This window comes from Coptis chinensis, chromosome 7 (genome assembly GCF_015680905.1).
Source record: "Coptis chinensis isolate HL-2020 chromosome 7, ASM1568090v1, whole genome shotgun sequence".
Classification (NCBI taxonomy): domain Eukaryota; kingdom Viridiplantae; phylum Streptophyta; class Magnoliopsida; order Ranunculales; family Ranunculaceae; genus Coptis; species Coptis chinensis.
The window spans coordinates 87378635-87391324 of NC_141462.1; the positions used below are offsets into that span (position 1 = coordinate 87378635).

The 12690-nt window shown below is 35.1% G+C and overlaps 1 pseudogene; it reads right to left on the reverse strand.

The window, feature by feature from the left end:
• Positions 1–6384: 6384 nt before the first annotated feature.
• On the reverse strand, positions 6385–11328 carry LOC147489674 (4,5-DOPA dioxygenase extradiol-like; annotated as a pseudogene).
• Between the last annotated feature and the right edge of the window lie 1362 nt (positions 11329–12690).

The window sequence follows — 12690 nt, forward strand, 5'->3', positions numbered from 1 at the left end:
CTTCTCTATTATTGTACACCATCTTCTTTCAAAATCAGGAATCTTATAACGAGTAAGAAATAGTGTTTTTCAGGTCAGTTACCAGTGTCTCAATTTTAGTAAAGGATGACTTCTCTTGAAATTTCTGCATAATATGTCAAAGACAGTAATGATGACGAATATCAGGGAACACTTTTGCAATGGCTGCAGTCATCGCTCTATCCTGGTCAGTGATGATTGCAGTTAGCGCACGACTACCCATGGCTGCAAGCCAAGCCTTAAACAACCATATGAATGTATCTTCTGTCTCATCAAGTAACAACGCACAACCAAACTAAATCGATTGCATATGATGTTCGACTCTAGTAAAATGGGTGAAAGGCATAGAGTATGCATTCGTGGGATATGTGGTATCAAAAGAGACAACATCCCCAAAATACTCATACTGCACTCGAGATCTCCCATCAACCCAGAAAAAGTTTATTGTAGTCCCATTTTGATCTAGATCAATAGCGTAGTAAAACTGGGGATTCTCGGCACTCTTCTGCATAAAATATTTAAGCACGGCAGTTGCATCACCTTCTTTAGGCATCTTTCTAGTCAAACCATAATGATGGTTCCAGCAATCCTTATTTGTAAACCCAACTTCTTCCCCACTAAAAACAGCTGCAACTTTACCGACAGGTAAATCATGTTCACCAAAAATCTCATTCAACTTCTTCGCCGCTTCAGGCATATTTTTGTTCGATCTCATGCAATTTCTTTTTGCTGGACTAACCAAACCGTGGCTATTATCATTATCAGCGCAACTTATATAGTATATATCTTCGTGTTTTCTTTTTGTAACACACATTCTAGTGGGGCAACTACACTTGACAGTGCTAGTATTTCTAGAAACACCCACTTCTCCCACTTCTCTCTTGTTATGGACCCCTTCACGTGAACAAACTATTAAACATCCCGTAACAAAATCCACACCGCCTTTTTTCCATTTTGTCGACTGAACACGAGTTTAAAATCCCTTTTGTTGACCATATTGTTTATAGTAAATCTTTGCGTCATCAACACTACCAAAAACCATACCTATAAACGGAGCAATTAGTCTATCCGGGGATTTATTCGACGAAGACCCAACAACTACGTCCTTGTCGATACTGATTCTTACATTATCTCCCATTGACTCCATTTCTATATATATATATATATACTAGAATTTAATCTGTAGCTACGCCACTCAAGTCAATATGGGTGCCTTTCACACTTAGCTTGTCAACACTAAAAATTACATCTAGTCTTCGTGGATGCGATAAAAAATTACATATGTTTCCAAATAATCGTACAGAATTGATCTAATTTGAATAACATTTTTACAATACGAATGTATAGTAACGTGATCTAGAAATTATCCTTGTCTTCAACCTGAATGATTCTTGATTTTGTTTCTCACCATTTATTTTGTATCTAACAAAGTAATATAAAACCTTGGAATTCATTTCCTCTTTCTTCTCAACTCACAAAGCTTTATGGATAATAGCCGATGGAACTAAGTTATCTCACCCCACCCGAATCGAGAGCATTGATTCCTGAGGCATCTTAAGTCTCCAAACGTTAAGTAGCAAATCACTTTAACATGGATTATCATTTTCCTTTCTCTATCAAACACCTACCTGCACACTTGCACTGCAAATAAGATCAGCATATTGAACATTTGCTTACACGAATTGAAAGATAACATGTTGTAAAAAGTAAGTAACATTGCCTATTTGTATCATGCTCCTGCAAAATTTTGAGAATCCATAAAATGTCTAAATGTTGAGATAAATATAATTAAGTATTCATATCCTTCAACACATAAAACCCAATTTCACAACGCTCAAATGTTCAATTAATGCTAGTATAACTCAATGACACGCAAGGAGGCAAAATGCAAAATATTTGGCACCATCGAACATTTTTTTTTTATTGGCAAGCCTGTTTTAAATGAGATCAGTAACTCTTTGATGCTAGCGGGGTTCGAGCCCTAGACCTCTGGTATCATCACCTAAAGGTTTTACCAACTTTGCTAGTCGGCACCATTGAACATTCAGTTGTTGCAACCTTGGTTTTCCATATATTAATATATATAAACTTCAACTATTTATTGCAGGCATAGTCTCCATTCCCCAAACAACTGAAAAAATTAGGGTCACTAACTACATAGACAATGTCACCTGCAAGATATGTAGAAAACAAAATTATATAAAATATTACAGATTCATTTTCCATCACTCACGAATGCAGAATAGGGTGCCAATAAGTTTTAGGAAACACAATCTAAGAAAAAAAATGAATTAAATATTCTTAACTGGATGGCCTAGATATGGTGTACCAAGTAACAGAGCAGCAATTGATCATGGTGATCAGGTGATGCATGCCTATGGTAAGCCTCTTATTACTGCGGTATCCAGACTTCCTTTTGAACCCCACAGAGCCAGACCATAAGTGGTAATTAACTTAACTACCATTACCACCACTTGGGAATAGAATCCATCTACTGAGTCTGAATGAAGTCAAATTCTTTATGTTTCGGGTGGTGGTTTATGAACTTCTCGTAGCTGCACTGAGTTCTCAAAGCAATGTTGGAAATCAAAATGCAGATACCTCTCATACCATGTGTCCTGCTGAACATGAGTGTCCCAGTGCTCTCCACAGCTGCTTTTCCCGTACTTGTGCACCCAACCAGAGCCATCGTGACCTTTCCTCTCCCCTCCCCCCCATGTATGGTTCCACCGCTCCCCATACTTTCCTTCCCACCACGTCTCTCCTTGCTTGACACCTTGGCTATATTGATTGAAATTCTCATCCCACTTGTCACCCCATTTTGTCCATTCATCATCCTCTAAGCACTCGGGACACTTGTCAGTGTATTTTATACTGCTACCGTGCCCATCATACTTCTCTCCCCACCTTCTAAAATACAAATACGTTAACAATATTAACGAAAGCAGAAAACAAACATTGTATAGATTGTGGAGTTTTACAATTCATGTAAGAATAAAAGAAAAAAAAAACTTGATAAAATACCTCAGCAAATGTAGCACGCTCACTGGTAGAAGTAGTTTGTGTCTTATCCATGCTGAGGAGAAAATAGAAAACAATAAAAAATTTATTAGAACATGGCAGACTACAAAATATTGATAATCAATAACTTGTTGAGCAAAAAACAAAATAAATATGACTGCATTGAATAATAATCACTAACAACATATTCAAGGGCCATATTTTGAGGAATGTTAACTTGCTTCACCTTTTTTTTTTCTTTCCTATGAACAATCTATCTAATCAATAAGTAATAAGAATTTCTGAAGTAACGGTTTCCATTCCAGAAGTTATTTTGATGTTTCAAGCTTATCAATTGAAGTGTTCTCTTATATGGTTCCAGTGTTCATACAGGTGTACAATGCCGCTCAACGACACAAATTCTATGTGTGCGAAGGAAAAAATAAATTGTTTGGTGTTTGCTTAGTCAAATAAGCCAGCCAATGTTGATAACTGGAATTATGAAAAGCCAATGTAATAAATAAACTTTCCCTAATAAGCGTTGATAACAAATAATTCTTAGATAAGTTAGCGTTGATAATGAAGAATTCTTAGATAAGTTAGTAGTAATTCCAAAACCCTTCGTGTTTAGTTGTATGAGTTTATATAGTAAGTGTTGGGAGTTTCCCAATCGCACTAATACTCAATAGAAAGTTTGCGAAGAAGGAAGAAAGTGATTATACCTGCGAAGCCTCGCTGATCGAGATTGAGAAGAAAGTAATCTGTGAGGAGGTGTTGGGCAGTCTGGAGAAGGCTATGGAGAGTTTGTCGTTAAGAAGGCTATGAGGATTAATATCATCAGTACGTTAGAATTTAGATAACTTCAGATAAATTTAGATAAGTTAGAATTTAAATAAGTTAGATAAGTTATTTAGATAAGTTTCATAAATTCTAGATAAGTTAGTATTGTTTCCTAATTGGAATCAACTTACTCTTTAATCGTGTCGGTCTATCATCAGATGTATTGATTGTATAAACTATTAGCCATCCGATGTAGGCTTCACACAAACCACTTAAGAACCAAGCTATTTTATTATATAAACTATAAATTAACCCGTGGCTACGCCACTCGAGTCATAAAGTTATTCATTTTTTTATTAATTAAATTAAAAGCTGCAAAAGAAACACAAAAATCTAATAACTATTATTTATAAAATTAATATTGAGTGCTTATGGAGGGTGTATGCTACTTAGATTGTTTTGGATTGGGATGACCTTTGTTATATAAACATATGCATCAAATTCATTCATTTATCAAAAAAATTAAGAAGTCATTACAATACAAAAATAACTCTACAGGTCCACTCTTGGCTGCCTAAGCAGCAAGTGTTTTTTAGCAAGCATGTTACATGCTCTAAGGGTATGTCTAAAAGAAACGAAGTTCATTACAGAAATATTTATAACAAAATATATTTGTAAGCACTGGTCTCCACCTCCATGGTGCATTGTCAGCTTCATCCCTATATGCGTTTATAACTTGCTTGGCATCCCCTTCATAAAAAGTACTACTCCATTGTTTCTGGTGTGAAAATTCCCCTGCTGGCTCAACATCTAGTAATTTTGCTTATGCAGACGTATTAGCCTTTTTCTTTCTTGAGCAAGCACCTTGAAAGCTTCCTTCATTGTCCCTTTCAGCCACAGCTAGAGTATCATGATAGCCATCACTTTTAAAAGCATCATAAAACTTAATCTTCACCAAACCAAGTGGTGGGAAAATGGTGATAAATATGTTATTGTCTTGCTGCCCCTGCTAAGAAGCTCCAATACAATCAATTACGCTCCATGCATATGACATATGAAGCATTTATAGATATCTCAAGCAAGATGCCCCTTAAGACTATGATGTGTGTCTTCTTAGTGTATGATGGATTTCAAGAATCGTCGAGTAATGAAATCATGCATTAAGGCAAAATGGCATAGTAAATAAGATTGTGTCAAATTCCAACAACAACATATGTCACTAAATGCAAATACTCTATTGATAATGGCAAAATAGTAGCAGACACATCTTTTATGGAATTTAAACAGTATATCATCGACCTTTTATATAAATGATAAAATATTATAAACACACAACAGTGGTTGTTCTCTACATTCTCTAACCACTCCCTAATATTAGTTGTGATTTCGACCTCATGGCCATGAAAGATGAAAAAAGTTGGTGCTCTCAAATTTGAAAATCCTTGTTGCAGAGCCAACCATTATAGACATAGAACATTGTATTCCTCCTTTCATCGCAAGTACCAATGAACTCCTTAAAGGTAATATTCATGCTCATTTACCTACTTTCCACCACCATGATACACTTGGTTCTACTCTAAATTTATTTCAACAGCTAATCATCTGCTTCAAGCTCGTATATTTTACTTGATGCTGAAGTTGATATTTCATTCGTCATATTAAATGGAATTTAAGCTTTTCAAAATTAGAATCAGTGAACTTATAATAGCTGCTTTCTAAAGGTCAAATTTGAAGCTATTTGTTTTGTCTGTCATCTCAATACTATGAAAAAAAATCAAGATAAATGTTTGAAAATGTAAAACTGGCCGGTAAAGAAAAAACTTAAATGCTAGCTGGATCAGAATAGATGTTTTCATAAAGAACTTTTATAGCAACCTTCGTCGTCCCATTCCATTTACCTACTTAATTGATTTGATTCCTGTAAGGGGAAAAGTAAAATTGATTTGGAGCATTTTCTCATTGGTTTCTCTAGAAACAAATGAGATGACAATAATTACATACATATAATCTTTCAAATGTCAATTTTTATTGTCATCAGGAATAAATACGATTGTCGAAAGTGCATCCGTGAATGATCAATTTGTTGTGAAACAGTAAGAGGCATAAGAAATTGAACCAAGGCTCCAACTATGATGCATCAGGAAAAACTTGTATATTTTACTTGATGCTGAAGTTGATATTTCGTTCATCATGTTAAATGGAATTTAAGCTTTTCAAAATTAGAACCAGTGAACTTATAATAGCTGCTTTCTAAAGGTCATATTTGAAGCTATTTGTTTTGTCTGTCATCTCAATACTACGGAAAAAAAAATCAAGATAAATGTTTGAAAATGTAAAAATGGTAAAGAAAAAATTTAAATGCTAGCTGGATCAGAATAGATGTTTTCATAAAGAACTTTTATAGCAACCTTCGTCGTCCCATTCCATTTACCTACTTAATTGATTTGATTCCTGTAAGGGGAAAAGTAAAATTGATTTGGAGCATTTTCTCATTGGTTTCTCTAGAAACAACTGAGATGACAATAATTACATACATATAATCTTTCAAATGTCATTTTTTATTGTCATCAAGAATAAATACGATTGTCGAAAGTGCATCCGTGAATGATCAATTTGTCGTGAAATAGTAAGAGGCATAAGAAATTGAACCAAGGCTCCAACTATGATGGATCTGTTCCACCTTAGACTTGTCCCCTACAGCCCCAAGTGCTACGTGCAAAGGGTAAAAGTGATCTGGGTAGGGGTGTGCCTTTTTGCCATATGGGGCCTTCTTATCGTAATGGTTCACATCTTCATATATGCAAAACAATACTTTCCAAGTTCAACATATAATTATAGAGGTCCCTTTGTTTATGAACATAAGTTACCAACAATATTTTTCTCTGTCTCCATATTTTTTCTAAATAATCAATGAAAAAACTTAGATTTTGATTGCAGTTACCTTCCGTTTAATAAAGACTCTTTGAGCCATATATCAAAGACTTCAGCCCAAGAAACAACATGGCCGTTACTCATACCCATTTCTTTTAAGTTGTGTGTAGCACTTCTTGATCCAAATATAAGTACCCCTTCTTCTCTAAGAGGAGCCAATGCCTTGCCTATGTTATAGTGATAGGTTCCATCCTTGTTGGTTTGAATAGAAAGTTGACACACTGGAATGTCGGCATTGGGATACATGAGCATGGTGGGTACCCAAGCATCATGGTTGGTTGTCTGTGTCCTTTTTCTACATTTACGCGTTTAAAGCCACTCACTATCAACAACTCCTTCACTCTCATTGCTAGGTCTGGTGCACCTGGTGCAAGGTACTTAATCTGGTGTATAAATAACCCAAGTTCAAGGAAATTCATTAAATCTTTTAATTATGATTAAGACTTCAGAAACATAAAATCATCTACGATTAAAGCATTAAACCAATAGCAGAATTAGGAAAAACCCGGACAGTCTACCTTATCTCACCAGCCATAACTATTCAATTGTATATAAGACAATGAAATCTGTATGAAAAGCAATGTGGCAAAACATAATATTGAATGAAAGGATTGAAAAATAAATTTGGTCACGGTTCATTGGATTAACGCACCTGATACATGGATTTATGAAAACCATAAAAATCATAGATGGTGTCATTGAGACCATTTACGATGTTCACTGTCGGTTCTGAAGTCTCCCAATGCCCAGATGGTGATTTTTTTAGAGTAAGTAGGATTCTTTAGTTTAGATTAAGTAGGACTCTTAAAAAAAAATATAACTCTTTAGTTTAGAGTAAGTAGGACTCTTAAAATAAACTGATTTATCACCGTAGGATCATCCCAAAACTGTTTTCTCCCTGACCGCTTGATATAACAACATAAAAAGACCAAGCTGCTTTATTATATATATAAATTCTAACCTTTCAATTGTGGCAAGTTGAACGAAGTCCTAATAATTCTAAGCATACGTTGATGACCTACTCAAGAATGAACAAATGAACCGAGACAATTTCCAAAATAGTAAACTACAATTCTTTCAATTACAAAGGAATAAACAAAAAGAACTAAAAAAAGTATATGAAGATAAAAAAAAAAAACCACAAAGAGAGTACATGTTATCTCCACCATTTGAAGAAGTGTTGAAAGAGTTGAATTTGGAGTGTTTTTTTAGGAGTGCTTTTTTTTTGGCGTTAAGAAAAGGAAAAACGAGTATTTTATTTTAGCGTGGAGAAAAGGATAATTAGGGGTCGGGCGAACTTTTTCTTTTTATTAATGGTTTTTTTTTTTTTTGGGAATTTTTTAAAAGTGGGGCTCTTAAAAGAAAGTGATTCATGGCCGTAAGATCTCCCAAAACTGTTTTATCCCTAACCGCTTGATATAAATACATAAAAGACCAAGCTGCTTTATTAATTATATGGATTATTATTTTTTTATTTATTAAATTTTAGCAACCCCAAATTTCACATTTTTTGCAACGTTAGGTTCTGATTGTGTTCGTCCACTATTTTCTTATACGATTTTTTTTTTCACATCCACATAATAAAATGTTTTTTATAAAGCTTGACACATGTGAAAATAACAAATGAAACACATACATAACTAAAAAACCTTGAAAAACAAGTAAAATTTGGTTTCGATCCCTAAATTCAAAATTCATGTAAAGTCTGTTACCCCACAAAAAATCTTATAGGATGTCCTTTTAGTGTTTTTTTAGCATCGAACTTCACGAGTATATGGCTTACTGATTTGTTCAAATTTAATAAAATTTTAAACTATCAGTACAAATATTAGTTATTACATTTTATTTGAGAAATTGGAGTTGATTGAAAACTGCACTAAAATAGTTTAAGTATATCTCCAAATCTAAAAAATTATAATCGTACAACACTAAATAGATATTATAATGAGTGATACAATTTATATAACAAGTTTGTTCGTTTGGTGCTAATGTTTAACAACTTCACTTCTATCTTTGCTGATTGGATTAAATACTAAAAAATATTTGAACTTCAATCTCGACAAGTACAGTGAGAAAATTTAGTATTAATTATTTACAATATGCAAGTTCATGTTTGTCTAGTTAATTGACTCACCCATCAAGGCCATTACATCAAAACCGACCTAAAAATGGTGCTCTTCGTGGGTCAAATTGTTGAAGAAAGGTAACATAAAGATTACCTCTATAAAATTTCAGCTCATTTGATTGTGTTTAACAATGTCAAAAGATGATTGCAAAATCAAAAATTCAGGACTATTAAAACAAATTTAAAGTTGTCAACAATTTTTAAATAGGTTAGATGTTTCTAAATAAGCCGAATTTAGCCAAATTTTTGTGGAGTATCTATCCATAGTTAGTAGATTATATCCACAAAATATTAGTTCTTAACTCGTCTTATAAAGGGGCGTGGTATAAAAAACCATAGTAAACGGATCAAATATATATATATATATATATATATATATATATATATATATATATATATATATATATATATATATATATAGACACAATTAATAAGAAAAAAATCTTGTAGTATTTTGGGGTTTTTCAAAATAACAATAATAACAAAATAAATAACAAAAAAACACACGCCGAGGTGTGGTTAGGAGCAAAGATAGTGGTGGAAAAAAAATCATGTTTTACCATATTTAAAAAAAAAAAATCCTAACAAAAACTTAAGTTCCTAAATATAAAAATTGGCTAAAGATCTAAAAACATAATATATATAAGTCTTATCCACAAAACTAAATGATATATGATGAAAACATCTTCCATTTCATGATATGATATATGAAGAAAAGATAGTGTTGCCCTAAGGCCTCTTGTTGTTATTCCCTATCTTGATGAGACACTTCTTGATAGGGCATTTTGTATACTCTTTCGTAGTGTGAAAAATATACCACGTGCTTGTCTTGTCGTTTGGTATTTTCTGGTGTATTGAAATCTTCTCTTTGGGACATTACGACTAATTCTAGTTCAGTTATGCCATGGATTCGTCTCCTCTTCTTCTGTGCTGCACTCTACAGGTTTTTCAACCACAGAATCGTCAGGAACATCGGTCTGGTACTAGGAAAAACCTTTAGCAGAAACAAATTCTCAATGCTTTGACAATATGGAATGAGCCTGGTGAACTATTTTGCCTCTTAGAATCTACACTAGAGCTTCCTTCAATCCAGCCACCTAAAGATCTGTCCCCACTTAGAATGTGCGTCGATGCTTGCAGAAAGTTGTTGATGGATATTTTGCTGCAGTAGTAAAGGTATTGTCATTGTGTGTACATATTTTAGCAAATAAATATGTGACACGTGACAACATCTTCTTAACGCTCGGGTATAGTCTTAGTGTGGGTAGAAAGTACCAGAACACACTTTAAGTCCAGGTCCTGACTAACTCACCTCCTAGGTTTGGGAGAACTGAAATAAGAAGAGGAGGTTTGGAATTGGTTGGAGTAGGCTCGGAGTACTGAAGGTTCGGAACTGGTTGGCCGAAGTAGTAGGCTTGGAGAACCAATTCCTGACTATGAACTCCAAATCCGGAACTCAACTACTAGATTCGGAGCAGGTTCGTGGGCTTTGGAACTAGTTGGAGTAGTAGGTTTGTATAACCAACTCCTAACTATGAACTCCAAATCCGGAACTCAACAACTAGGTTCGGAGCAGGTTCGTAGGCTTTGGAACTAGTTGGAGTAGTAGGTTCGTATAACCAACTCCTAACTATGAACTCCAAATCTGGAGCTCAACTACTAGGCTCAGAGCTCTAACTACTACTCGAATCTAAACATGTTTTTATGTTGTTTAAGTTAATAAAGGAGACCTATTTGACTTGGGAAACATGGGGCTTCTAGAAGAGTGAAGATGAGACTTAACAAGAGACGATCTCCTAGTTAAACACTAATTGGGAAATCTCATCTATTCATCAAGATAATACTTAACAAGAGACGGTCTCCTAGTTAAACGCTAATTGGGAAACCTCATATATTCTTATAAATAAAATAGTTGAACTACGTTTTGAGTTGATTCCTATTGACAGGATACGTAGGCAGCCATTAAAGAACGTGGTTCAACTCATCATCTTTTACATCTCTTCTTCTTATTGATCCAATACTTCTCATTGTTCTTTGATCATCAACAAAATATTTGTGTTTCTAGATTAAGAAAAATCATCACACAGTCATCATCAGGGGTTGCCTCTAATACTGAGGAGACTATATGTGCATTAGAGGAGAAACACTTGTTGTGACAACCACCTTGTAATACCAATTGTTCCTTTTATTGAGCCTTCTTTAGTAGTAGAGAGAGACACCTTTTTGTCCTATATTAGGTCGTTTCCAAAGGGTACGTCTTGTGGCCATGAGGGTCTTCGAGCTCAGCACTTGTTGGATGCCATGAGTGGTGCTGCAACAACTATATCATCTGATTTGCTTGATGCATTGACCTCTGTGGTGAATCTTTGGTTATAGGGACGATGTCTACAGCCGTTAGCGGAATTCATAGCGAGTGCTCCGCTTATTCCACTTTTTAAGCCAGATAATAATATTCGTCTTATAGTTGTGGGCATGGTTTGACGCCGTCTGGTCTCCAATATTACAATGAAAGGAGTTTTCAAAGATGTGGTAGGGTCCTTATAGGATTTTTAGTATGGGGTTTATAACACCCCGTGTTTTATTTATACGTATTTTTCTATTTAATTAATTAATTTAATTGTTTATTTTAAAAATTAAAATTGATTGGACTTCGGGATCGTGTGCTTAGTTTTGGGCTGAGTCGGTGTTGGGCTTGGGTTTTAGGACCCAAGTATATAAACACATTGTTCTAGAGAATAGGGTTTTTGAAGATAATAAAATATAAAAAAATGGAGGCAGAGAAAGAAGTCTTTGGAGAGGTGGAGCCTTGATTCGGCTAGGAAAATTTTTAGTAAGGTGAGTAGCTATTTTGCTATTTCACGAATTATAGTTTTCCGTGTACCGGCGAATCTTGTTATAAAGTTTACGCTCATATTTTCGGTTCATTATTTGGTTATTAGCTTTTAGATCCCGTTTTGAAACTCCTAATTTATTCATCTTGTTGAGACGATATTTTGTCCCCGCTCATCTTGCTTAAAATTGGTTAAACCGTATTTTTGAAACTCTTGTTGGAGCTTGGGATAACCGTTAATGGCGGCGCGGAGCACGGAGGGCGCCCCGTTATTTGTTTGAACTTAAAACTAGCCAGTAGTTGTTGTTGTTTTGATTTGTCGGATGATTAGCCGTAGTGGGTGGGCTGTTAAAGCTTGGAGAAAAGCTTAAACTGTTAATGGCGGCGAAATCGCCAGAACAGTTGAACGAAATCTTATGGGCATGTTTGAACTTTCTTTTATGTTGTGATGTTGGTAAGTTGATGGTTGGTGGTTAGCATAGAAGTCTTGGAAGCTCCAAAGAGGGCGTCAATGGTTCTTGCCATTCTTGTGATCTTGGGATTTGGGTTTGGGGTATTATGCGTTTTAAATAGTTTGAATTGTTTTTGTTTAATTTGGTGGGTTGTGGATGCATGTTTGATGTTGGATTGGGTGGGGGCCGTCGAGTGGAGCTTGAAGCACCATTAATGGCGGCTCGAATTTTAGATCTAGGTTGATGTATAAATGGGGATTGAATGATTTGAGCTTTTGTTTTCATTAAAGTTGGTTGGGTTTGGATGGGGAGTCGAACCGACTTGAGGAGGAGATGAGGGTGGTTGATTGTGAGTGGTGGTGGTCGATATTTGGTCACGGAGGAGGAGAAGATGAACAAGAGCAGGTTTGGGCTTTGGGCCTTGGGCCAATGCTTTTGGTTTTACTTTGGGCGGTTTTGTTTTAGTGGTTGGGCGAGTTCAATTAGTTTTCTTTGGGCCTCGATTTCGGGCCTTGGTTTTTGGGTCTGGTCCATAGCATTTTAAGTGGATCTTC